At 64.5% G+C, this 27,231-nt stretch overlaps 1 pseudogene; it reads right to left on the reverse strand.

Moving 5' to 3' along the window:
- Positions 1 to 6,869: 6,869 nt before the first annotated feature.
- LOC119096612 (amyloid beta A4 precursor protein-binding family B member 1-interacting protein-like) overlaps positions 6,870 to 27,231 on the reverse strand; it is a 28,210-nt pseudogene continuing 7,848 nt past the window's right edge.

Raw genomic sequence — 27,231 nt, forward strand, 5'->3', positions numbered from 1 at the left:
GTGTCTCGCTGCTAAATAGCTTAACATACTCCCTCTTGCGCGCCCTGCATCCAACACCAGCGTCGAGTCAGGTGAATCTACATCATGACAGGTCACAGCAGAGCGCGAAGTGTGACAAAGTTCACCGCGGCAAGACGCAGCAGCACGTTGCTGAGTGGCGGGTCAAACAGCGCGAGCACAGACGCACGCGCGTGGACGGACACCCATACGACTGCCGTTTGATTGTTCGACATGGAGAATTTCCGCTTGCTCCCTTGCGGCGAAAGGCGACGCCGGTGACGATGGCGGCGCCACCACTGACGGCGCAATAGCTACCTGTTCTTAACAGCTTAGAAATATCCCGATCAGTATTTTCTAAGCTGTTTAGCGTTCGTTCTTCTGCGATTGTAAACCCCAGTGCATCAATTGGACGAGCTGTCGCGATGCGCTGTTCATTGCTTGGTTTTGCGCCTCTCTTTTCTGCGGCAAGTGCGAACACTGCTTCTCCTATGCCCCAAGCCCTGTCTCCTCCTCGTAAACGCTGTGTGCGACGCAGGTGTCCGATGAGTGGCATCGGTTATGTCGTGGATCTTTACACGGGGTGAACAGTATGCCGATGGTTTGCAGTCATTCGGGTCACCGCATCCCCTGGGCATCTGGCTCAAAATGAGGACAGATGGACTGTCTAATAATCCAAATTAATTGCACAGATAATGCGATATGAAAAAAAATTTAGCTCGGAAATTCGATATTCGACTTGCACAATAGCAAACGTCATGTGAAAACGGCAAATAACGAGAAAAAAAGACAGTCAGAAAGATCTGATGTTTTTTTCTTCATTTCGGCGGCAATTCTAACGTTTTTGCACATGCGCGCACTTTTTGACAATGCAATCCAGATATCCACCCAACTCAGCGCGTCAACCATGCTTTATGTCATCATCGCATCCATGAGTAGGCTTTGTTTAGCATTCACCATTCACGACAACCCAATCACTGCATTTCTCCACGTCTTGCCAACACACATTTTATTTTCATTTTACCTGATGCCCATAGGTCCCTCGTCTGCCCATTTGTTGTAGCCAAAGGATAAAACGTAAGCCCAACTGCTGCTTCTTTCCACCGTCCAGTCCGGATTTCTGACAGCGTTCAAACTCTGCGTCCACAGCCTGTTACCTTGATTGGACCGCCGGGAGGGATGTGTTGAAACGTCTCGTGCACAGTCGGCGGGTGGTTGGAGACAACCACGGCGACCGAGGCGACCGAGGCGACCGAAGCGAGGCAACCGTCCGGCCCCCCAGGTGAGGCGCGAGTGGGTCGGCCTGTGGCAGACCGGGGGTCAACACTGGAAACACCATCGATTCGGACCTCCTGTGGCTGCTGTGTGCGCCGCCGAGACTCGCCGACTCAGTCACTGCCCGCCGGTTGGACACACGGCTGACGTGGTTCGCAGCCACAGAAGATCAATGAGCCGAAAGTTTTAAGCGCCTACATATGCGCTGGAGGAAATAACGGCTTTCAGTTTCAGGGGACACGTGAAACGAGTCACCGCTCTTTTTAACTGTACACATGTGGAGGAAAAGCTTGCAGTTCAGTCGCCTGACTTGTACTGAATAACCAAGGTGCGTTACTACCCTTAATCATTCCAACAAGATTATTCTCCGCCATTAGTTTTGATGTTGAAAATGACTTCCCTTGAAGGTGCCGGGAGGTGCCGGTCAAACCACGATATCACGCGATCATTATGTTACACTGCATGTTAAGAGAATACCTAAAATACTCCATGCACCTGGTCACTTGGTGTCCATGAATGAGCACCGCCTTGAAACGCCGATCATTTTCATAGTACCTTCTGATGACTGCTTCACATCTTGTTTTAACCGGTACCTGCTGATATGCTGAATGTCGGCCGTTTTCAGCGTAAAAACCAACACGACCAAAATACCAAGAGTCTTGTCTTGCTTATGTGAATGCCGCTCTTTGCAACTCCAAAACACAGAAATGCCACTACACTGCTTTTTTCGGCTCGGAACTTCAACCAGCGCGAGAGGCCTTCTGGTATCCGGAACCATCCCCGTCCCTGTTTAACAAACGTTCTGTTGGCAGACTCGAGGCCCCTTGTTAACTCAGACATCCTGTAAGGCACTGACCTGACCGTCACAGAAGTCTCGTATTGTTGCAGGGGCCCCGACCAATGGAAATTATGGGTCCGGGCTCTAAGGGCCCATTTCCCTGCTTGGGAAATGGGCCCTGAGCTCGGCTCGACATGGGGCCGACTGTTCAGTATTGGCGGTTTCTGGCCGAAATACAGGCCCACACTGTCCTACGACTCCTAATTGATACAAGAGGCTCTCTGGCTGGCATCTGAGGTCGCGGCTTTACGGGCGGGGCCGTCCTTTTTGTGGCTTACGGCCAGTTCTTTGAGCCCCCGGTCCTTTCAGCCAACAAGGTGAGACACTGATCTTTGGTCCCGTGGGTCCCTTCCAATACCCGCCTGGCTTCCTAAAAATGAAGTCTGTGACGGACTTGGGGGTTACTTGCCGACCCACGGCCCCGTCTAAGGTCCTGTGGCCCCTGACAGACACAGGGGCCCCCGAACATTGTTTCATGGACCCAGACCAATGCAAATCGTGGGCCCGGCTTCACTTTTACTTAGAAAATGGACCACCAGAGTTCAGACCAACAATTAGTCAACTGTTCGATGTGTGTAGTCTCTATCATAAGCGCCCGCATTGTCTCAGGGGGTCTTCAATCGGTGCAAGAGGCTCTTTGATATTATGTCATCGCCATTGCGTGTGGGGTCCCTTATGAGATCTGTCCCCGGCCTTCGGCCCCTTATGCCCTCCAATCTGGCTCTTGGTCGTCAGTTTCAGCGGCCTCCGGGCCCCTCTTCGGGCATCATCGGGCACCGCCCTCCGTCGATTTGGGCCCTTTGTCAACATAGGGGCCTCTGTTAGTCACTGTGGCTTCCTGACGGATACAGGGGCCCCGACCAGTGTAAATCGCTGGCTTTATCGCAGGCTGGGAAGTGGGCCCTCAGACCTACACCAACACGGAACCAACTGAGCGGTGCTGGTGGTGCTTGACCAACATATCTACCCTTTATCGATTCAGGAGTCCACAATCGGCGCAAAGGGCGCTCTTACTGTCAGCTGAGGGCCGGTCCCCACAGACTGGGACCCTGAAGAAGACCCTGGCGAGCCCTTCATGCCCTTTGGCCCTCCAATTAGGCCCCTGAACGCCGGTCTCGGTAGGCTCTCTAGGCTCTCTTCAGTCTTCTCGGACACGGCCTCTGGCCGAATCGGGGCCCCTAGCCAACGAAGGGCCCCTGTCGGGCACTGCGTGCTTCTGACAGAGGCTGGGTCCCCTGCCAATGTAACCCGCTGCCCCGGCCCATTCCCTGGCTGGGGAATGGGTCTTGAGGTCCTTGCCGACACGGAGTCGACTGGGCGGCACTAGTGGTGTTTTAAGACGCATGCCAACATGGAAGCCGTTTTTGACTCAGCGGTACCTGTTTAGCGCAAAGGGCCCTAACGTAAGGTTTAGGGAGGGTTAAGAGAGTAATGCGTCCTGGAAGTGATGTGAGCAATGAAACACAAATAAATGCTCTTTTAGAAAGCTCATCCAGTCTATCATAGAACTACCAATAGTCCAAGAACCCCACGTCGAGTTATACTATGGAAACGCTATAACTTTTGCGATTCAAAGGTATCCAAAAGGTTAGGCTGCAAAAATGTTAGGCATGTACGTGGTGCAAATATATCAAAAGGCTGGGCGGGCTCATATCGGGGAGCATCTCAACACTACAGCCTTAATTTCGGCGGTCATTTGACGTTTTTGTTCTTCCTCCACGATGTTGGGAGCAGGGAAAAACGACGAGACTTCGTCACGTCAAACAGGGCGACCAAGCTTTGCTTTCCGCGGGACTCATAGCCCATAATCAAAATTTTCCTTTGGCGCCGCTTTCTGGCCGGGTGTATATGGTGGGTCCTGGCGGATTTAGCGTCAGACTCGACCGTGGCGACCAGCTTCGAGCGCTAGACATATTATGTATGGTGTGCACTGTTGGGAGTCAGTAAATGCCCCACACTCGCACGTAAGACCAAGAGCATGTCGCCAGCCTTCACAATGGCAAGGTATGCCAATGTCATGTGTTCAGTTATTTCTCAGCATTTCCATTCAACCAGTCAGTTATTTTCCCAGCACTAGCAGTTATTCAGTCTGTAGCAACTTCATGCATGAAAATCCGCCTCCATTCAACGTTTACAAAGCTGTCGTTTGCGCACACCACAGCCAGTCAGGTGCACTCGTTCACAGACTTTTGGTCTCCGACGCTGGGCTAACCTTTGCGTGGCTGACCAGCTACGTTCTGAGCTGTCTGCCCCGTGTTTCAGTCCCATTTCAACTTGACCCTCTCAGAGGCTCCCTATCCGCCCTGGACGTCAACGTTGGCACCGTCTATGTGCCGGCTGGGTCTTACAATCTAACCGGTCGCATGCACGTACTCGAGTGCAGTATGCCCTCCATTTGCAGGGATGCTCTTAAACACGTTTCCAGCCTTTTGGAAGGAAAGCGATCTTGCAGTGGTGAAGGTGCTCAGGCGAATCTTTCAAATAAAAAGAAGCTAACGCTATTGCACCGTGCACTGATTGTCAGATGCGCTATCGGCTTGAGGTGGAACAAGTGTCAGTTATGGCGGTCACAGCTGACCGTCCCCCTGGCAGAACTCCGTGGGACTTAGGATGTTCTCACGGCGATTCGTGCTGTGGGTCGACGAGAACGTGATAATTCATGGGAAACCAGTGCATTCGTCCAGAAACTGTAACAGTGATGAATGAGACCTCAGAGAAATGGGACCCATTTGATTGCGGTCAACGATTCTCTACATGCACGAAATGCTAAGATACAGATGAAATATGCGTTGTAATACGCTACGTGTTATGTTGTGCAGAGGCTCACGCGCGTTGCTTTCCTCTGCCAAGAAGGGAGGGAGCTGTGTTGTAGACATCCATAATGCACAACTTGCCATGCAGATTTACAACCGAACGATTTGAGCCTGCGACGCAACACGCGACCCAAATGATAGGTCAAATAATAGATCATGCGATGCATTGATAGGTCCGGTGATAATTTTCATGTCTCGGTTGTTTGCCCTTTGCTTGACACATTCAGCTGCGGTTTTTCAAAGAGTGCATTAGGTTATGGAGCGTCTCAAGGTGTGCGTGAGAGGGGCAAGTGAATAGCCTACTTAGTCAATGAATGAGACCCACTTACTATTCCATTAGGATCATTTAATCGAACACCTAATCTTGAAACAAAAACAAAAAACTGAGGTTGTGTAAGTCGGCTGAGTGGAAATAAACGTGAGACTTCTTAATCAGAAATTGCCATTCTGACTCAAGACAACCTGCGGTAATTAAACGTCCCGCGCACGGTAACGCGTGTTTCTCGTGCCGGTGCTGGCTGGGCCGGCTGTCGTCGGCGTCGACGGCCGATCCCTGCCACCGGAGGACATGTTGCCGGACGTGGGGCGTCGGGCTACTCGGCCGCCCGCGCCGGCCGGCTGCGCCGTGCGCGTGAGAGGGCCAGTCCGGCTGGGCAAGCCCTCGCCAAAATGCAGGATCGCCGTTCATCGCAGTTGGGGTCTTCGTTACACAACCTACATGTCCCGTATCAAATGTCCTTTGCATAACAAGAGCCCGGCCTCAACCACTGTATACACACACACTGTAAAGGTTACGGTATGGCGAGGCCCTGCCCAAATATGGGTATCAGTCATGTACCCATAAGCAAAATATTTACACCAATCTCGGAATCTCTGCTGTGTAACTGCATGTTGTTATGATGCCGGGATATTCCATGGCTGAGCCTGAATGAAGCCTTAATCATCTGTACTATGAAGTTTCAGAGCTCAGCTGTTCTCAGCTTGGACCGTTTTCGGTCTTGTGCCCACAAACAAGCTCCAGCGCACATGTGCCCAACAAACGACAATAATGGGATCACGCGCATGCGTGCGCGCGCGCGTGTATGTGCCATTCTGCATTCACTGTAACCCCTGTACCTGTTGCTCTGACCATGCAATGCTGAGAATGAAATGGTTACGCATTTCGTTAGGGTGGAATTAAGTGTCACCGCTGTGTAACGAGGGATGAGAGGAGCGGTTCCTTGCTCATCCGGCGCGTTTCTCAATTGCACACCGTGCCTCTGCAAACAAAGGCGTGCTGGTAACAGTTTATTCGTCGACAGATTAGTGATGGAAGATAACAGCTTGCTAGCCCGACCAAGACCTGGCGGCGATCGTCCTCAATAAATAAAACAATGGGCCGCGACGTTACCACACTGGCAGCCTTGCCCTCCGGCCCACACAAATCCATACAAAAATTACAAATAAGGTTGCACATCCTGTAAGGCCTTCCAGTCGCGTCCACGGACCCCAGCGGCAGCCGTCGCCTAGTACGCCCGCCCCCCGCCGGGGCGGCGCCAACCGTAAACTATGGTACAAATGCGGGCCGATCTACGACTACGTATATCCTAGCCGCGCAGAGGCGCCGCAGTGCTGTGCGCGCGGCCGCGACACTTGCGCCTCTCCACAAACGCGGCGGCAGGCACGTAAGCTCCGAAAACATAGCACCATCTCAACGCGCGCGTGATAAATGCAAAATGAATCACAAATAACAAGAACATGGCCGACTCTGGCGGGCACTACGACTGACACGGCCGGGCGGCGCGGGCGCTCATCTCACTCGCCGGAAATGTATCACAAGTAACAAACGATCGCAGCAGCGGCGGCGGCGGAAGCAGCCCTACCGCCGCCCACTCAATTGCGTGGCGTCGTTGCGCCGTGGCGGCGGCGGCGGTGGCGGCCGCTTCTTCAGCACCGAGCGCGGAGAGTCATAGAGCGGGCTGGGCGGCCGGCGGCGCCTGCTCGTCTGGGCCGCCGTAATGCTGCGCCAGCCACTGGCCCACGTGCTGTTCCTTGTTGGCGGTCCATGCTGGCAAACGGGTCGCGGAAGCCGAGCACTTCGTGCGGGACTTCAGGTCCACCTTGCACTTCTCGGGCCACCGTCCACTTTTGGTGCATGACGGCGCTGCAGGTCGCGCAGGAAGTCGCGCGGCGGCGTGACGTTGCACTGCGGCGAGTCCAGCCGGTTGGGCGGCGCCGCCGGCGGGCCGGCCGAGAGCGGGGTTGTCTCGCTGCGCTTGGGCGGCGGCGGCGGGCGGACGGCCGCGCGCGTACACCGGCTGCGGCGGCGCCTCCACCACCAACCGCGGCGTCAGCAAAGGAGATTTTCTTGACGCGCTTCTGGCCGCCGCTGCTGTAGATGGGCTCGATGTTGGGCATCGGCGGCGGCAGCGGCGCCGCGAGCTCGGCCGGCGGCGGCGGCGACTCGCGGCGCGCCGGCGGCCGCGGCGGCAGAGGCCGTCACGCGCGGCGCCTCCAGCTCGCGGGGGGCTCGGCGGGCGGCGGCAGCGAGCTCACCGACCCGGTCATCAGCTCCTCAGGCGGCGGCGGCAGCGAGGCCAGACTCAGCATGCTGCCGCTCATGTCCGGCGGCGGCGGCAGGCTCTCTGAGTCGCTGTCGCCGGCCGACTCGGCGGCCCGCCGGCGGCGGAGGCGGCGGCGGCGGCGGCTCGACCAGCCGCGCGCGCACCGTGTCCGTGCTGCGGCTGCTGTCCGAGCTGCGCACGCTGTCCGAGCGCGAGTCGACGCTGCGCCCGCTGCCCGTGCTGCGCAGACTGTCGGAGCGCGACTCCAGGCTGCGCGCGCTGCCCGTGCTGCGCAGGGTGTCAGTCGCCTGCCGCTCCCGGCGGCGCGTCAGTGTGCCGTTCAGCGACTCGCCGTCGCCGGTGGCGCGCCGGCCAGGCTGCCGCGTCGGCGTCGTCGGCTTCGAGTCGACGGTGTCGGCCGTCTCGTCCGCCTTCACCAGCAGCCGCGTGGTGGACGTCAGCGGCAGCTTGGGCGCCATCGACGGCTTGCGCTTGATGGTGCCCTGCGGGTGGTCGCTGTCGAAGGCGTTCTCGGACGACTTGCTGGAGCTGCTGCCGCTGCAGCGCGACAGCACGCTATCCTGACGTCGCATCGGAGAACGCGCCGAGCCCAGGCTCGAGCCTGCCGGCCGAGAGACGGCTGTCAGAGCAGGCGCAACCTGGCGCGTCCACCGCGCCAACTCAAAATCCAGTTGGCCGCAGCCGTAGACGTGATGCTAGATCATCCAAGGACTCAAGCTCGCGGAATGGTTGAATAATTTTCATTGAACGAAATAGAACAAAGAGTGAAGCATAAGTCTGACAAAATAGTGTTGCTCAAAAGCCTTGCAAGACAGGAATAGCGCATGGAGGACACAATTCGCAGCTACTTCCATCTGTACAGACTGGCGAAAGCGTGCTAACCAAACATACAAGACAAGCCCCTAAGGCAGCCCCTTCTCCCGGTCGGGTGCCAGACCCCTTCCCGTCCAGAGCGAGCCGGCGCGGCCTCTCACCTTCGCTGAGCCGCTCGGCCTGCTCGGCGAGCGCGGCCAGGCTGGCCTCGATGGTGGCGCCCTCTTCGCGACTCGGCGTGCCGGCCGAGGGGCGCCACCGACGCCACGCTGAAGCTGCGCGCGTGCGCCAGCCGGTCGATGTCGTCCTGCGCCAGGTCGTCCATCAGCTGCCGGTAGTTCTCCTGCAGCTGGCGGCCGTGCTGCGACGGGGCCGAGGTCAGTCATGTCGGGTCAGGTCAGGCTCGCAGGTGGCCTCCCTGACAGGTCGGGGGCGTTCGGGGCGGGGTGTTCTGTGAGGATCACGCAGCCGCGAGCAGTGCCGCCGCCGAGTCGTCTCATTGCACAGTGATTTCAAGGGCCTTGTTCACAGTTGTCGCGTAGGCACGTGCGCTTACGATTACGAAGGCCATTCCGGCGGCGAAAATACCTTTAAACGAACGCTAAATACGTGTTTGTCACCAGTGACCTTCCCGCACCCTAATATACGACTGACATTTACATACCGCCAACAAAAAACCACAAAACACAACGCCTCCTAACGATGACTAACCGATATACATCACGATCGGCACCGGTCTCCGCGGGCTTGCGGGGACAGCCCGCCCGAGACGCAGGCCTGCTCGCTGCACGTACCTTGGCCACCCGGATGCCCATCATCCATTGGTGCAGGGTGCGCGCGTCGTCGGCGCACAGGTAGCGGATGTGCTTGGGCGCCTTCACCTGGATCTGCGGGTGCTTCACGGCGAAGCAGTAGTCGGAGGGCGCCTTGTACTTCTTCTTCCAGCCGATGCCGTAGTACACCTGGGCACGGGACGGGAGCGGCGTGAGTCCACGCTGCCGACGGGTGCCGACGATCCTGCGGCGGCGGCGGCGGCGGCGGCGGCGGACGCCGAGGCTCGCACAGCCGTCCGGCGCCGCACGACCGCCGATACTCTCCGCTCTCGCGGCTCGCCGCCGGCGGCGTCCGGCCCGAGGATGACGGCGAGGCCGGAGGAGGCCGGGCCTCTGACCGCGGCCGTGACGCGTCCGCACGAGGCGCGTCATGAGATCATCGCGCGCGCCGCGCCGGCCGCCGAGCCCGACCGCGCGGTATTGTTGAGTACCATGACGTCACAGCGAGGACGTCACGGGCGCTCAGCCGCAGACTGGCTGCATGTGCAGCGCGACACGGAGCCCGCTGCTGACCACACACCAGTGCCGGGCGCAGAGTAACAGAGCACTCAGCCTGCCCGACGGCCGGGCCGTCACATCAACAGCTGCCGTGCCGGCACGCAGGCCCACAACTCACCTGGTTGATGTCGAACTTGGCCAGGCAGACGAGGTCCTTGGAGCTCTTGACTTTGCCCTTGGGAGAGTAGTAGATGCCGGAGCCGCGCAGGACGAAGTGGTGCCGCTTCCAGGCCTTTTTGCCCTCGGCCTTGAGCCAGAGCTCGCTCTCCACCTCGGGCACGACCGAGCCGGACGCTGAGAAGAACTCCTGCCGGACAAGCGCGCGCGGTTAGTGGTGCCAAGCGCGTCAGCACCGCCCAAGCTTCACAGCCCACGTCGGCACATCGGCGCCGACGGCAGACGTCGATTCCGGCGAACGGCCCGGCGGCGGGCTTTTTGCCGGCCGGCGGCAAACATCGCGCTACAGGAGCCGACTGCCGACAACCGTTTACTCGGCGCACGACGAGGCGCCGCGCGCTCCACAGACAACCGACCGCCCCGCAGCGATATTGACCGCCGCGCCAGAGCACGCGCCGGAGCGGCTGCAAAACAGGCGTCCAATGCAGATCTGGTGCACGCCGGCCGTGTGATCTCGTGCCGCGCGGCTTAAAGGGGTCATTTATCAGCCGTTTGATCCGCTGTGCGCGCGTCGCCTGGGACGAAAGAGGAGTAGTCACTTTCGGCGGCCGAGTAGCCGATTTTTCATCGTAAGCGATGCAGTTAGCGAGCCCATTCAACAGCCCTGAAAACCGAGCGCGCTAGTGAATCAGGCGCGGCCAGCGGAAACGACAGGCCCGTTAACGGACGGAAGTCGACTGAGGATTTGCGACCATGGAAGCCTTTTGGAGAGCGAGTTAATAGGGCTGTCGGACGACGCGTTCCGTCGGAGGCTCGTCGTTCCCGGCAAGGAACTACGAGCCCCGCAAGGCCAGGAACATCCAGCAGTCATGCACATCGTTCCCTATTAACCGCCCATTGTCGTCGCTGTTCATAGACTTAATGCCGCATCCTCATCGTTTTTTTATCGACATGATGTTCCACACTGGACCGCAGCATGGCAACGGGTCATTTTTAAGCGTGGCGATACCTTCAAGAGCTGCTTTAGCGTCCGTAGGACCGCTACGGGCAGCACACCTCCCGCCACGGTACGCGCACACCGCACCTCTCCGGCCAGCAGACCTCCCACCCACGGCACGGCGCGGCGCACACCGCACCCCTCCGGCAAGCAGACCTCCCACCCACGGCAAGGTGCGGCGCACATCGCACCCCTCCGGCCAGCGGACCTACCACCCACGGCACGGCACGCGCACGCCGCACCCCTCCGGCCAGCAGATCTCCCACCCACGGCACGGCACGCGCACACCTCCGGCCAGCAGACCTCCCACCTACGGCACGCGCAATCCGCATCTCTCCGGCCAGCAAACCTCCCACCCACGGCACGGCACGGCGCGGCGCACTCCGCACCGCTTCGGCCACGCACCTCGGTGAGTTGGAGGCGCGCATCGTCGTCCATGTGGGCGTGCTGCGCGCCGCTGGAGGGCAGCAGGTACTGCTCGGGACGGGCGAACAGGTCGTATTTGTCGGGCCGCTCCTGGAAGCGCAGCTGATTCTTGGAGTCGCGCGTCCACAGCATCAGGTTGTCCACCAGGTTTTCGTGGTCCTCGTACAGTCGTTCTGCGGGTCAGGCGGCCGGACGGGTCAGGGGTGAGGTAGGGAGGGTCGGGCGGTGGATCCGATGAGGGGTCAAACGACAGGTCAGAAGCAGGGTCACAGGTCACCGGGGTCAGCTGAGTGGTGACGGAGACGGGGCAGGCGGGCAAGCCCGCACTTCGGGCGGAGAGACACACAGTGGTTCGGTACGCTCTTGGCAGTCCTGGGAGTCGGGAAACTCGGGGGAAAATCAAGAGCAGGGCCAATTCCGCCACATACAGGCTCCATAACACCGCTGAAGACTGGCAATTTAGAGTCGACGTCCGTCAGTGTTCGGACTACGCAAACAAGCTCTGCTAGCGTTCGAACTATACAAACAAGCTCCTCAAGTTACCGCCCACAATGCGGCAGAATATCACAGAGCGAAAGTCCCAACGCAATTTCAGCCGGAACAGCCAAACAAAATTTCAGCCAAACAAAAGGAAGGAAGGTCGAGATGCGGAACAACAAAACGGTCCGAGGGCAGGCCAAGTTCAGCAGACCACAAACAGCCAATCACTGGATGCGTCTGAGAGCTCGGACCAGGCTCACTTCCCAGAGAACTGGGGAAAGCCTCTTGAAAGAGGACACCGTGGTGGGGACGTGCGTGGCCGCGTGGACATGTGCGACTGAGAGAGAGACGAAGATATGTAGGCTCAATTTCCTTTGCATGGCGAGTTGCCCACCCGAGCTCTTCCACGAAAAATGACGCCAACGATTTCAACTCTCACATGTGGGCACTGCGCGGACACGAAAACTATGCGTCCCACAGCCCGAGTGTCTGACGTAGCTCTCACAGGCGCCAATCGACGGCCCGACCACGTGCGGCCCCGGGCCTCACCCATCAGCAGGTCGGGCAGGTACTCGACGACAGCCCAGCGCGGCTCCATGCGCACGTGGTTCTTGTCGGCCAGCAGGCGGGTCACGTGACCGCACGTCATCTTCTCGTCGACCAGCAGGCTCTTAGTGCTGCCGTCGCCCGTGAACGCCTTGATGAACAGCTTCTTCACGTTGGCCTCCCTGATCTTCTCCAGCGCCAGCTTGATCTTCTCGGCCTTGATGCGCGCCGCCTGGTCCGCCTGAGAACAAGCCAGGTGGCGAGCGCGTCAGCCACGGAGAATGCGGCGTGCAGTTTGCACAGCGCGCCGATAAACCACAGACGCGACACATCAACGCAGGTGGCGACGGCCAAGGCAGCTGCACGGGCCGGCCCGCCCGCCCCAATGGCTGACTTCACAAGCAACCGCCAGAGGCCGGCCACCAACGTTAGTCTAACTCGCATTCTTCAACGGTGTCGCTGCTAGTTTTTTAGTTTTTTAGTGTCGCAACAGGCGTCGCTGCTGCATTAGCTGGGTTCAGCGTCGGGGCCTGAGCGAGCGTACGCCGCCGGCTCCGCTGCAGCCGCGGCCCGTCGTCGGGAGAGGAGGGCGACCTCCGGCGCGTTCAGAGATGAGCGGCAGTCGGCTGCAAGTGGACCGGGCAGCAAGCGAGCAGCGGCGCCCACCGAGCGATGCGCGGCGCCGCATTCCGCCCTGGCCGGCGCCCTGTGGCGTCAGCTCAGCGCCGCCGCCCCCCCCCCCCCCCCCCTCCCCGGCGGCCCGAGTCAACACGGCGACCCGCCCACCGGCCGCCGCCGCTGCTGGTCGGGCGGGGCTGAAGCTGAGCTGGCTGGGAGGCGGCCGTTTGGGGGCGGGCGCAGCGAGCGCCGGCTACGACAGCAAGGGGCGAAGGTCGGCTGCGGTCGCGACAGCGTGTCAGGTGCGGGTGGGGCAGACGAGGCAACGAAGAGTGGATGGAGGGGGGTGGGGCACGGAGTAGTCAGGTAGGGCCACTCCTACGCGTATGGTCTTTTGGCCAACATTTCAGAGTGCACTAGTATGGAGAAACACCGACACCATTGTACTAAACTCACCACCGGTGGCCACACGGGCCAGTGGCACGAAAGCATCTTCAACGCGTTTTAACCCGGCACAGCCAGAACAAATTCATCAGGCTTGCAGAGGCCGGGAGGGGCCAGTTGCCATGGATACCACAGCCGAGGCCAGCCTCCCAGGCCGTATCAAATGCACCCACATGAAGCTGCAGCTGTGGTAACGAGCAGGCCGGGGGCGGGCGGGGGGGGGGGGGGGGGGGTCACAAGTGGCGTTGAGCGGGGGCGGGCCGCGCCGATCAGGACCAACTGGAGCCTGCTCGGGGGGGGGGGGGCGTGCCCCTGGGCCTCTGGCTGACGAGCGCTTTCCCGTGCCGCCCGGCCCAGCCCACTCCTGAGGAGTCCCAGCGCGCGGTGCAGTGCGGGGCTCGGAGGGCCACCTGTGGGAGAGTCGGAGGGCACGGAGGGCCGCCTGTGCACCACGCACATCTAACGGTCAGAAGCCCCATCGTCCGGCCACCGACAGAGGACGGCGGCGGCCGCCGCTGGCCGGCGCGGGTCCCACCGAGCGCTCCTGTAAACAGAGTCGGCCGCACCGGGTCCCGTTTACCCTGCGGCCGGCGGCCCGTCTGGAGGGCATCAGCTCGGCGGCGGCGGCTCAAATTAGGCCCGTGCCGGCCGAGGCCGCCCCCAGCCCGTTAGCGCCTGGAAATAGCGGCCCCGGCCGGTACCTCACACTCGGCGGCGCACCGCACTGCCCGGCCGCTCACTGACCGCAGCTCGCTCAGCCGGAACGGCAGCTCAAAATAGAGAGGGGGGGGGGGGGGGGTACGGAGCGTGCACCGCTCCAGATGGGCGCGCTCTGTGGAGCGGTGCGGCGACGGCGAGGGGGGGGGGCTGAATCAGCGGCAGAGGCCCCCACGCGCCGGCAAGGCTGCGCCGGCGCGCGGCCGGCCCTCAGCTCGAGGCGCGTGGTGGCAGTGTCGCCCGCCTTCCAGTCCATCGGACAACACGCGGCCGCCGATGCCGCGCCGGTCTCGCCGCGCCCGCGGCCGACGCCGCACGTCTGATCGCCGCGCACGGCGAGGCGCGCCTGAGCTCGCCTCCGCCGCGGCCGGAGACGCTCCTCGTCGAGGGACGGCCGGAGAGCGCGGCGGCGGCCGGGCGCCTGCGCCGCGCCGGCCGGCCGGGGCCGCGGCGGCCGCCGTGTGTTTGTACAGGCGGCGGGGTCGGGCACGGAGCCGGCCTGGACGCTCGGCCGGTCGGCGCTGACATCACCCGGCCACTACTCAAGGACGCTCCCCGCCCATTCATTCGCGCTGGCCGGCCGCCGCGGCGCCGTCTTTGTCTGACCGCTGACACGGGATGCCGCGGGGTAGCCGGCGGGACCACACCGGGCGCAGAGAGACTCCTGGGCAGTGCAGACCCGGCAGGCCAACTGGCGTGTGAGGGAGGCCGGGCAGAGAGCCGAAGTGGCCTGAGATGGGAGGAGAGAGCTGCAAGCAAGGCAGGTCGAGAAAACAGGCATGCTAGAAGGTGGTGCCCTTGGAAGGGACAAGGAGAGGAAATGAGGTGTACAAAGGGCCATGAGAAAACTGCTGGTGAAACCCTGCAAAGGGAACTAGGGAAACCAAGCAAAATTCTTAAAGAAAAACAGGAAACTTCTTGGCTGGGTGACATCAGAGATACCATGAGGGTCTCAGCAGGGGCGGGAACGCCGTCACAGACTGGATGCAGTGGGAAGACCCCTGTTGGAGTACAGGTCACACCACTGGGGGACCGTCATGTGGACCCAAAAGCCCGCAAGATGACCTGCGAGACCCCAGAGAATGTCCCGCAACACTGCATAACCGCGGTCAGCACAGGCAGTACGATGCGAGGTCTCCGCATCGGTCCGCGGGCCACGCCGCCGCGCCTGCAGCCCCCCCCCCCCCCCCCCCCCCACACACACAACGCTCAGACCGGCGGTGAGCCGTCGTGCGCGCGCAACGCGCTGCTCCAAACAGACCAGCGCGCGTCGCCGGCATCAATTCCGGCAGCAGATTAAGAGGCCGTCACGGCGGACCGACGGCCAGGCGACCGCTGATTTACGGGGCGAGGCGGGCGGGCGGCCAGGCGGCGCGCCGACGGCCGCGGAGCCGGCCCGGCTGCGGCCGCCGGTGCCGGCCAGCTGCGGCAGATCCGGCCACTCGGGCGCGCCGCCTCCGGTCCCGGTGGCGTGCAGGAGAGCCCGCCGCCGACCTCCACCTCGCGGGCCGACCGCAGAGCGAACGCCGCCGCCCGAGCTCCGCCGACCCGCCCGGCCGAGCCCGGCGGCACGCGCGACGGGACGGAAGCTCACCTGGGAGGTGGGGCTGGCGGCCGAGCCGACGCCGCTCGACGACTTGGAGACCTCGGTGCGCGCGCCGCTGCCGCCGCTGCCGCCCGACGAGGCCGACGACTCGCTGGACAGCATCGACAGGTTGTCGGAGAAGGCCGAGTCGTTGTCGGGACTCTCGGTGCGCGGCCCTGGGGAGCAGAGCAGCCGTCACGCGTCGGCCGGACAGGGGACCCGCAAGGTCAGCCCAGGTCAGCCTGACTCGGCCTGACTCAGCCTGACTCGGTCAGCCTGACCCGGTGTGTGGTGTCCTATGCACCGGGCATCCTGAGAAGTGAGCAGTGGGCAGTGAGTGAGGAACATGGCGAACAAAGACATGGGAGAGGCGAGATGTTGAACATTATTCCCAGCATGTTTGTAGCGGTGAGGGCGGCGGTCAAGGCGTGCCAAGCAATACCAGACATCGCCAACTGCTTCAGAAGTCTGACTCACAGCCGACTCGTGACGGCGTCCGCATTCCCTGGCATTGTAGCACATTCCGACGGTCGAACCTTAACCACGTGTCGTACCACGCATTCGAGTCACACACACGCATACACACGCTTCAAGGTGCGGCAGGGCGTGGGCCATGCAGACGCTGCAGCGCTGTCGCTGCTCCTGGCACTCCATTGGCACCTTTCTCAGACCGCTGCGTCCACTCGACGTCCGACGCGTAGTTGACCTCGAACTTGGGCCGAGCGCCTCCGCCCATGGTGGCGGGCTTCCGTGCAGGGACCGGGTGCAAAGGCGCCAAACTATCCGTGCCGCACGCTTCTGCGGACAACAGCACACACTCAGACACCGTCCAGTGACACCGCAGCCGCCCACACGCCCGTCTGTCCCGCGATCACCCCCTCGGCAGATCTCCGTGACTAAGACTGGCTTTCCTGCCGGCCGCGTACGCGACGCGGTGGTGCATGACATAGGATTCCGCAGCGGTGCGATCAATGTCGCCGGCGTCTTCGCCCGCTACAAAACATCTAATTCAGCGGAAACCTTTCCCGACGCCGTCATCAGCCGTTTCAAAGGAAAAGTTACGCCACCGCGGCGCACAATGTACACGTAAGAGGATGCACGGCAGCCGGGCCATTCTCTCCGACAATTTGCGGGAGGACTGACGAAATCACAACTGACGCGCGCCTGAAAACGCGATCACCAGCAGCCATCTGTCGCCGCGGGCCTCGGCCACGCTCGGCCGACCACCGCCGAGCCGGAGCTGTTTGTCTGTCGGCTCCCGTCCCCGGGCGCGCCGCGTTCGCCGCTCCCGGCTGACGGCGCCGGCTTGTGTCGCGGCGCCGACGCGGCAAAAACAATCAACCGGCGGGGCAGACAATGCGTGCGTCGCTATGTAATGAGCCGGTGTGCCGCCCGATCACGCTACAGCGACGACGCAAATTGGCGCCGGTCGTCGGCAGTCCTTGTGCCGGTCACCGCGACCTGGAATTAGCTCACGGCCGGCGTCGGCGACAAACGAGTTCGGATGAGAGATCGGGGAACAATGACGGTCACACGGCCCGCCCGATCGGCCGGTGGCGAGCTATGCCTGTCCGCCCGTCGGCCGGCGGTGAGCTATGCCTGTCCCGCCCGATCGGCCGGCGGTGAGCTGGTGCCTGTCCGCCCGTCGGCCGGTGGTGAGCTGTGCCTGTCCGCCCGATTCGGCCGGCGGTGAGCTGTGCCTGTCGCCCGTCGGCCGGCGGTGAGCTGTGCCTGCCCGCCCGTCGGCCGGCGGTGAGCTATGCCGGTCCGCCCGTCGGCCGGCGGTGAGCTATGCCTGTCCGCCCGATCGGCCGGCGGTGAGCCATGCCTGTCCGCCCGTCGGCCGGCGGTGAGCTATGCTTGTCCGCCCGTCGGCCGGTCGCTGGGCGACGTCTCGGTAGCGCGGCGGCGGCGGAGCAGCGGCGTTCTCCGCCGGTCGGGGCCGGCGCGCGTGCCGCCGCAACGGTGAAGCCATGGGCGGGCCGCATCGGGGCTGTCCAGCGACCAGAGGGGTTCTACGAGGAGCGCAGCAGCGCCGTCGTCGGGCGGAGGGCGCGGAGAGTCTGACCGTTTTCGGCCCTTGCAGCAATGCGTATCTGAAGTTTGGGCGTGCCGGTATGTACCTGTACACCACAACAGTGATCTGACCTCCGATCTGTGATCAACAGTGATCTGATCTGACCTTTGTGCAAAGCGGCTACCCCACATACCCCGCTCTTCTCTACAGCGGTGTGCGCGGACACCAGACTTCACCCTTGTCACTGTCGCGCCGGCACCACCAGCCGAGCGGTGGTTTCCTGTACTGAAGAACTGTTCGTCCCGCGCGCTGAGCGACCGCCTGTGCCTCCTCCTCCCCCTCCTCCACACACACACATGCGCGCCCGGGCCCGACGCCACCTCACCTGTCTTCCTGGAGCCGGGCGCGGCCGGCTTGTCCTTGATCTCCTTGTCGAACTGCGTCTCCAACGCACACAGCTCCCCTAGAATAGCGTCCAGCTCGACGTCCTTCGAGTCTGCGGACACAGGCGCCACGTCAGACGCGCGCAACGCGGCGCTCGGCGCGCGCCAGCCTCTGTTTGTGACGGCGCCGTTACATATGGGTACTGGTGATCATAAATCGGCCGGCTGCATGGCAGAGCGCCGCTTTGTGGCCCAGATCCGGTGTGTTCATGGCCGCCCCGCACGGCAGTCCGCGTCCGGCAGCAAAACTCCACCCAGCTGCCGGGAGGGGTCTCAGACTGGGCCTCAGTACCGGCAGGGGCAGCTACGCGGGGCGCAGTGGGTACATCCGGCCTCCTCGAGCCGGTCAGCCCAAGCCTGTCCAGCGATGCCGCCCCACGCCCAACAGCCCCAAAACACGGCGTGAATGCCCACACAACCGATGGGCTAACAAAGGAGGAAACAGCAATGCGTGACGAGCGTTCGGACCACCCAGACATGCAGCGGCGAGGATGTCCAGCGCCCCAGCGGCGTCCAGGATCGAGCAGCGGTGCTCCGCTATCCCAGGCAGGCCACACGTGACGGCTGCGTGACGGCCGCCACGCCGGCGCGGTCACCGACATCTCCCGGCCGCCGTGCCGTGTTCAGCAGCGGTCTGTCGCGCCTGAACCCGCTGTGACGGCCCGCCACTGTCTGTGGCGGTCAGTCACGAATCTCCCCGCCCGGGTCTCCCGACAGGTGTCCGTAGGGGGGAGGGGGCGGAGCAGCACGCCGCCGCGCGGTAACGAGGCGGGTCGGGCCGGCCGCGCCCCCCACACGCGGGCAGTCGTACGGCACCTGAATCACCGGTCGGCGGCCGAGCGGACGCTGCGCCGGCGATGGCCGGCCGACCCGGCCGGAAGCCGCATGCATTATGCATTTACATGCGCTGTTACGGCCGGTTTACTGTCCAGGTCGTCCTACCGATCATCACAAGTGCTATCCGCTCGTATCAAGCGAGCTATATAACCCGGCGGACGGGCGCCGGCAAGCCCGAGTGATCACCATGCACCTGATCCCCAGGGTCTCAGTTAAGCACTGATTGTCTTCCCCACCTCCTCTGTCCTGCCTCCTCCGCTCTGCCCGGCTTACCTTCGAGGACGGCCATGGAGAGCCGGTAGGAATCGGTGCGTGGCGCATGGCTGTACTTCTCCACCGAGCTGGCCGAGCCGGGACGCCCGCCAGACCCGCACGCCGTGCCCGAGTCCAGACCCTGCAACAAACGGCACCAGGGTCAGGTCAGGTCAGGTCAGGCCGCACATCACTGGTCGGATCACGGCCAGGTCAGGTCAGCCTCAGATCCAACATGTCTGATCAGGAATTGGGTCAAGAGCCCGATCAGGGGCCCGGTTCGCACCTCCCGAGAAAACAGGGGGCGGTACACAACACCCTCCCGGGCCAGGGGCACTCGCGGGAACGGCGGCGCGCGAGGGGAGGGGGAGGGGGGAGGGGAGGAGGCTATCGATCGAACGCTGGCGGCCATCAAAGCCAATCTGCCGAGCGGCGCGGCGCCGCTCTGACGGTGATCCGTCTCCCGTGCGTCCGCCGCGCCGCCGAGGCTCATCTTAGCCAGGGCGCCACCCGCGCCACGTCGGTATCGGTGACGCCCGGCCGCAGGACCCCCACAAAATGCCGCCAGGATGCTCGGACCTGCAGACCTTCCGCCAGGATACTCGACCTGCAGACCTTCCTCCAGGATACTCGACCTGCAGACCTTCCTCCAGGATACTCGACCTGCAGACCTTCCTCCAGGATACTCGACCTGCAGACCTTCCTCCAGGATACTCGGACTGCAGACCTTCCGGCAGGATACTCGAACTGCAGACCTTTCCGCCAAAATGCTCGACCTGCAGACCTTCCGCCAGGATACTCGAACTATAGACCTTCCGCCAAAATACTCAACCTACGGACCTTCCGGTAAGATGCTCGATCTGCAGACCTTCCGCCAAAATACCCGACCTGCAGACCTTCCCGCAGGATACTCGACCTACGGAACTTACGCCAGGATACTCGACCTACGGACCTTCCGCCAAGATACTCGACTACAGGTCTTCCGGTGGACACTCGAGCTGCAGACCTTCCGGGCCGGCCAGCCTCCTGTCATCTAAACAGGTCCACCTACTGTTACAAACAGCTGTGGTGCCAGTGATCGAGATCCTCTTACTGATTATTTGCATGGCCCAGAGGTGCCTGCCTGACCGTTAATCAAACGGCGCCTAGCACCGGACCCTGCAGGTTGCAGGGGCTGTTCGAGCTGCGCCCGGCCATCCAGGGGGTGGCCGACCCGTAACGGCTGCGTGCCGCGGACACAGCGGCGCCTACCGGCAGTCAGCGGACAGGATGGCTCTATTGTCGGGGGGACACACCGGGACAGGACGTCGGACAATCCGCCGTCCGGGCCTCCTCTCTCCTGCAGCGGCGGCTTTTTGCTGTATTCAGCCCGCTGCGAGCCGACAACAATCACCAGGGACAAACGTAAGGGCGATTACAGCGCATTCATGGGCAGCCGTGTCCGCCGACAAAAAGACATATTGCTGACGCTGATTGTCGTTTTATTACGCAACTCGGCCGGTGGGCAGCGCCCGGGAGAGCTCAATTGAGCCGGAGGGGGGGGGGGAGGGGGGAGACGCCACGCCTTCAGGGTGACAAAGAGGAAGGCCGGAGGAAGGCCGCCCTCCGAGAAGACAGAAGACCATCACAGCTGACAGCTGACCCTGGCCGCCCTCTGAGATGACAGCGGACGGCCACGCGCGGAGCTCTAGATTGCTCACACTTCGCAGGCCGAGAGGCAGCGTTTACGCTCAGTGCACTCGAGGGAGGGAGGGCCAGACAGCCGTAAAGGCGCCAGATAGCTCGCTCGACGGCCGGCCGCCGCTCCGAGCGCGCCTGCAGGCTGGCGCCGGCCGGCGGCCCCGCCAAACGGGCGGCGGCGGCGGCGGTCGGGGGCCCCGGCGGGGCGGCCTACCCGCAGCCCCCCCCCCCCGCCTCCCGGCGCCGTTAGGCTCGGCGACACGGCCGCTGGTGCCCCGCCGCCGAGCGTTGAACCGGCGCGCGTGCGTGCCGCGCCGGCGGAGGAGGTGAGGTCACGCACGTCCCGTGGGGCGGCGCGGCGGGGGGTGACGACGGTCATTTGGTGGCGCCACGGCCGGCCGGCCGGCGCCGGCCCCCGCCGCTCGCCGGCCTCTGCAGAGGCGCCGGCGCGCCGCATTAAAGCACGGCCGCTCGCCCCCCGCCGTTCGGACATTTGTCCTCGGCTATAGACGGCGCCACACGCACCTCCCCGCCGCTGACACCGCCGCACAAGCGCTGCGAACCCCCGCGGCGCACGGCGAGGACCGCGCGGAGGACACCCACGCAAGGCTCTGCGGCGCCTCCCGCACGCATGCACCCGCTCCACACCCCTCTGCGCTCCTACCTGTGCCGCGCGTGCTCCTGCGTGGCCGCTGGCGCCGGCCGCAACCCGGAGGGCGGCGCACGCACCCCGACGAGGCGCACGTCACCGGGCACCAGCCGCCACTGGCCGGTGCTCTCCAAACAGAGCGTCGGCCGGCGCCGCGCTCCGGACGCTCGGCGACGCCTATCCAAACAGGGCGGCCATGGCGGCCGGCGCCGCCGAGTGGACGGCTGTTTACGGCGCGCCGCTCAACCAGCCGCTTCCTGCGGCGCGGCGGCGGCGGCGGCGTTGCCGAGCGGGCCGGGTCAGACGCCACGCGAACGAGGAGGCGCCGGCCTCGCCGGCGCTGGCAGTACTGCGCTAGGTACCCCGGCCTTTGCGCGGATTTTGGCGGGAACGAGACACGGGACGCCGACGGTGGTATCAGATCGGCAGGTCGGCCTGGGATCATCCCGGCCCGATCGCAGCTCACCACCGGCTCGCCGACCGCAGCGGCGCTCCCGTGTTTTTTTGTTCCGCGCCGTCAATGCTGTTCACTTTTTCCCTCCAGCTGACCGGACCCGGTTTCCTTGAGCCGACCGGTGTCGCAGGTTTTTCCGCCGGCCCCTCCAGCGCCACACGGCGGGCGCCGCCATGGATCGCCACCACCGCCCGACACACGCGCAGCAGCCCAGGCCCTTCAACCCCAGCTCTGAGCCGCTCATGTGTGCCCCAACCCGCCGAGCGCCCGCGCGTGCCGCGAGACGAGGCGAGGCGTGCGGCGGCAGCCAGGAGCCAGCAGCGCTGGCGGCCCACAGCGGAGTTTCCGGCGCGCCGCTGGCGCCCGGCGCGCGGAATCCCCCGGCGCCGGAAATTCCGGCCGCGCGCACGGCCGTCGGCCGGCTGCCAGCTCCGGCCGCCAGCCAAACAGCAGCCTGACTCACAGGTGCGACCGGCGCCGTCAGCCGTCCGCCGCGGCGTACGAGCGCCCCCGAAGCGGCGCTCGGCTCGGCGGCACAGCGGCGGGGTGCGCTGGCCGCCGGCCGGGCGGGCACACGTGCGCGGCGACCCCCCTATTTCTGCAGCGCCGCCGCGGCGAGGTCGGCGCGGCCGGCGCCCCTGCGGCGCGGTGGCAGCCTGCCAGCGCCGCGCCGGGTTACATCAGCGACGCGCGGCGCCGCCTCGGCGTCGGAGCCGACGGCCGCGCGGGGTCGACAAACCCGGTCACGTGGCGGCGCGGTCGAGCGCGGCGACACGCGACGCTCGCCGCCCGCGCCCTGAGACACGGCCGGACTCGCCGACACCGCCCGGCGGGGGTGGAGCGAGGCGCGCCTGCTCCCGGAGCCGGCGGCGCAGGTGCAGCAGCCGTCCGGGGGGTGACCGGGCTATTTTAGCCGCCGCGGGCGCCGCTGGAGGGCGCCCCGGCCGTCGCCGCCCGGCCGAACGCCGGCCGGCGGACCGACGCGCCGCCGTGTTTACGGAAACGGCCGTCGGCGGAGTGGCCGGCCAGCTCGCAACCAGCAGCTCCCGCTGTCGCTGCAGCCGCGCTGCAGCCAACTGCAGCAACTTAATCAACTGCATTGGTGCCGCGCCGTAATTAGTGGGCCCAAGTTTCTTGCCGGCTGCCAAATGGAGCACAAAGTTTTAACGGTGAGCCAGCCGCTCACCAGAAGAGCCCAGCCCAGCGCACCGGCGGCGGTTGGAGCCGCAGCAGCTCGGGCGCAGCGGCTCGGGCTGCGGCGGCTCCGACCGGATCGATTCCATTCTGTCTGCCTTGCAGAGAAGCCCAGGGCACCAGCCCGGGCCTCGTCAATCGCTCTCATGACCCAGCAGCCGGCGCGGCCCGCCCCGCTGTGTTCGGTCCTGCGTGGGCTGGCCGGCGGCGCTGATCGTCGACCATTAGTCGGCGGCGACAGCGTCGGTCGTCGACTGAGGCGCGCGGGCCCGACCGGGCCGCCAGCGGCGCTGTAGAGCGCGCCACAGATGAGGGCAGAGGACGGAGGGGAGCGCACGAGACGACAGACATCTCTCGCGACCGAACCGGTCCGTCCCGCCCGCCCCGGGCCGTGCTGGCGCGCTCAACCCATCCGGCCCGGTCCGACCCAGCGCGCTCACAACCCCATCCGGTCCGGTCAGACCCGGCGCTCAACCAGCACCGGAGGCCCCCCGCTTATCTCGGTCGTCCATCAGCCGCGCCTGGCCATCAGCACCGCACTCGCCTGCGCCGTACTGGGAGCGCCCGATCGCGCCGTCGCCGCCGCCGCCCAGTTGGCCGGTCACGGCGTCCGGTACGTATCGCCTGCCGGCAGCGGCGCTCGTTATCCGCCATCAGCGAGGACAGGGTCGGGGCGGGCCGGCCGGCCGCCGCCCCGCCCCGCTATCCCCACCTGATCGGTCTGGTCCGCGCCCGTTCTCACGCGCCGCGCCGTCCGTGACGCACGGTCGGCGTCACGGTCTCGCTCAGCGTGACGACGCGCTGCACTGTCGCCGGCGGCGGCCGCGGCACTGGCGGCCGCCGCGCCGCGCGCCCCCCCCTGCCGGCCGCCTTCCGCTCCCCCCAATCAAAAACTCCCCTCCAGCGCGGAGGATCTCGCAGGGAATCGATCGGCGCCGCGATGAGTCACGAGCGGCGTCCGTCACCGGCGCTGGATGCTGATGGGGTGGAGACGGGTACCTGTCGCGCGCCGCGGACGATGACCGGTCACGCGAGGCGCCGCCGCCGACACGACGGCGCAAACAACGACCAGGCAGCGGTAAAGCGAGCGTGGCGAGGCGTGCCGAGAAGCCGGCCACCCCGACGCGCCGACCACCCCGAGCTGCCGGCCACCCCGAGCGACTGACCAGCTCGATGGCCACGGCCACCGAGTGGCCGGTCGGCCACCCCGAGCTGCCGGCCACTCCGGGGCCCCGAACACAAGCGGCCGACAGAACGAGTCCACTTTACATTGGGCTTAATTCGGGACCAGTGCCCGCTCGAGATGGAATAATTAAGGCTTAATCCTCCCCCCACTGCAGCCGGGTAATGAGGCTGAACGGCAGCGGCGGCGACGACGGCGGCGTACAGTCCGTGGCCGCCGACGGCCGTCCCAGTCCGGGGCCGCAGTTGGGGCGACGCCAACCGACTCACGCTTTTTTGCTGCGCGATCACTGACTCCCCCCCCCCCCCGATGGGGCGGGGCCCGCGCGTGAATCCGTGGCGGGAGGAAACCACCGCGATCAGTGTCGACGAGGTGACGACTTCGGTCATGGCTCCATCACACCCTAGGGTTCGCGCCTATTCCCGTCGGAGAGCGACCCAGTGGGCCCAGTTTCCGGCTGCATCCTTGCCCTGATGACGTCATCGCCGTCTCCCGACGCGACCGGAAAGTCGAGGCCTGAGATCATCCCCACCACGCCTGACCGACTCAATCCCAGCCCCACCGCTACCGCTCGCCGCCATCGTGTCTCCGCCGTGTCATCTCGTCGTCACTCGGCTCGCTCCCCCCCCCCCCCCCATCGCCCCCGCGCTCCTCCGCGTCATCATTACGAAACTGAGCGCTCCGCCCGGCCGTCGGAGGGGCGGTCCGAGGGCCGTGTCAAGCCGCGCGGCCCCGGCTCGGCACGCGGCGCGGGTCGGCGTCGCTGCCCCGGCCGCTGCCGGGTCATCGTCGCCGCCCCGGGCCGCCGCCGGGTCATCAGCGTCCGGCCGCTGAGCCGATCGCCGCCGGTCACGTCCGGGCGCGCTCGACGGGGCGCCGGGCGCTCGCGCGTCGTTACCGTCGATGCGCGCCAACGACGGCGCGGCCCGGCTTCAGCGCCGCTGGTCCCGGCGGTCGTTTACCTGACGACGGCCGGTATGAGGCGCTCGGCCAGAGCGGGCCAAACGCCGCTGCTCGTCAGCGGCGCTACTTTCTCCGATTTAACGCCCGAGATCAGCAGCGGGGCTTCTCCAATGTCTGGAAATCTCGAGGATATTGAACTACCTGCGCTGTCTGAAAAGCACAGGCGTTCCGCCCACAGGACGTCTTCATCTAATCCGCAAATGGCAAGCTTCGGGACGCGCCCGCGGGCATTGCATAATTCAAAATCCAACGCGGAAGTTTGCGAAACTTTCGGTCCGGTGGTTCGGACAGCTCATAAATCGTTCAATACACGTCGCAGGCCCATATCCCCGAAAGCGTGAGATAAGGACGCAGCGAACTGTGGATGACGGCTTCCCAGCCCAGCGTGACCGGGGAGGAAGGACCCGCCGCCGCCGCCGCGCGCGCGGAAATCTCACCAAAGCCGTCGCACGCCGCAGTCGCACAATCAGCCGGCCGATTTTCAGGCCGACATCGATTTCCCGTCAGGCTGGCAGCGGGCGGCGACAGGCGGCGGCATACGCCGTGCCTCCGGGCTCGACCGCCCGCCGCCGCCGCCCCCCGGGGCTCTGCGCCGCCACCTCCGGCTCGGCCGTCGCCGCCCGGCCGACCCGGAAGCGCCGGCGGCCGCACCTCCCAGGCGGCGCGTGCAGAGCCTGCAGGGTGACCGCGGCCGGGAGCAACGGCCGCCGGCCATTAGCGGCTCCGGAGGCGCCGCACTCTCGGCCGAGGACTCGAGCGCGTCACTGGCGCCGCCGCAACAGCGCCCAATTAGCGGCGACCAGAGCGGCGCGCACCGCCGCGCCACGGCCGCCGCGCAAAACGGCGACATCCGATATTGCAGCCGGGAAGAGGGGAGCCGGCGGCCGGAGTCTCCGGCGCCGACCTGCGTCTTGTCCCGCCCGCAGGTCAGCGGCGTGCGTCCTCTGGCGTGTGCTGTGCCCGGCGGGCGGCCTGCACCACAGGGAACAGGCGGCGGGCCCAGCGATCGCCGATGATTGATTCTACCTCCCACTGGACGGTGATTTGGGGCGGGGGTCACGCGCTCACACGCTCACACACGGCTGGCCAGCCTCACACGCGCCGGGGAGCGGCCCGGCGCCGCTCCCATACGCTCGTTTTAAAGCCGCTTGTCCCACGGCGATAACCATAATAGAAAGGGTGATTGTTTTACCGATATGACAACGCCCGCCAGCGTTCATCCGTTCGGCATCGGAGCGCCTCGGGGGCGATAAGTCCGGGGTATCAAAACGCGGCAATTTAAATCAGTGAACGTGACTCGACGGCCGGCCAGATAAGCCACGGCCGAAAGAAAAACCCGAGGCGTAAACCACGCCGGGCGAGAGAACCCGTCGTCGCATGCAAAACAGGCCAATAAAACGGCCCGCTCGGCTGCCCGCCGTCGGCGCCGACGGCTCTCGGTCCGCCGGCGCCGGGGCGAGTCCACCCGCCGGCCGGGGGAGGACGGCAGCTCAATCTCCCGCCGAGGCCCGCGCCATAAATTATGCCGGCGCGACCAGGAAGCCGGCCGGCCGACAGAGCGGGCCGTGTTTACCCGGCTCTCTAGCGGCGCCGGCGAGCCCGGTGGCGACAGCGGACGGCTTGCAGCGCGCGGTGGCGCGTCGAGACGGCACACCGCCGCCGGCCAGCGCGCGCCGACGCCGGTCGGCGCCAGCCCAACCGAGACGTCGCCGGCAGCTCCCGCTAACGGGCTCGGCCGTCGGCGCCGCGTGTCCGGGCCAGGTCATCCAGCTAAGTGGTTCTGGCGATGGGCCGCCCTCGAACTGATCCAGCCGCCGATCCGCTGCCAGAATCATCTGCCCGGAGCCTGCTACGCGCCAAGTTTCCGACCAAATACTCTGGCGGAGTAACTGCTATCTAGCCCGCAGCGTTCGCCGATTGGCCTGGTGCCTCCGCGTCGGCCCGGCGGGTCCCAAGAAGCCGTCGTCTTCCGCGAGCCTGGCCACCACTGCCGTCCGC

The sequence above is a fragment of the Pollicipes pollicipes genome, unplaced genomic scaffold, assembly GCF_011947565.3.
Source record: "Pollicipes pollicipes isolate AB1234 unplaced genomic scaffold, Ppol_2.1 Scaffold_4295;HRSCAF=5057_pilon_pilon_pilon, whole genome shotgun sequence".
Taxonomy (NCBI): Eukaryota; Metazoa; Arthropoda; class Thecostraca; order Pollicipedomorpha; family Pollicipedidae; genus Pollicipes; species Pollicipes pollicipes.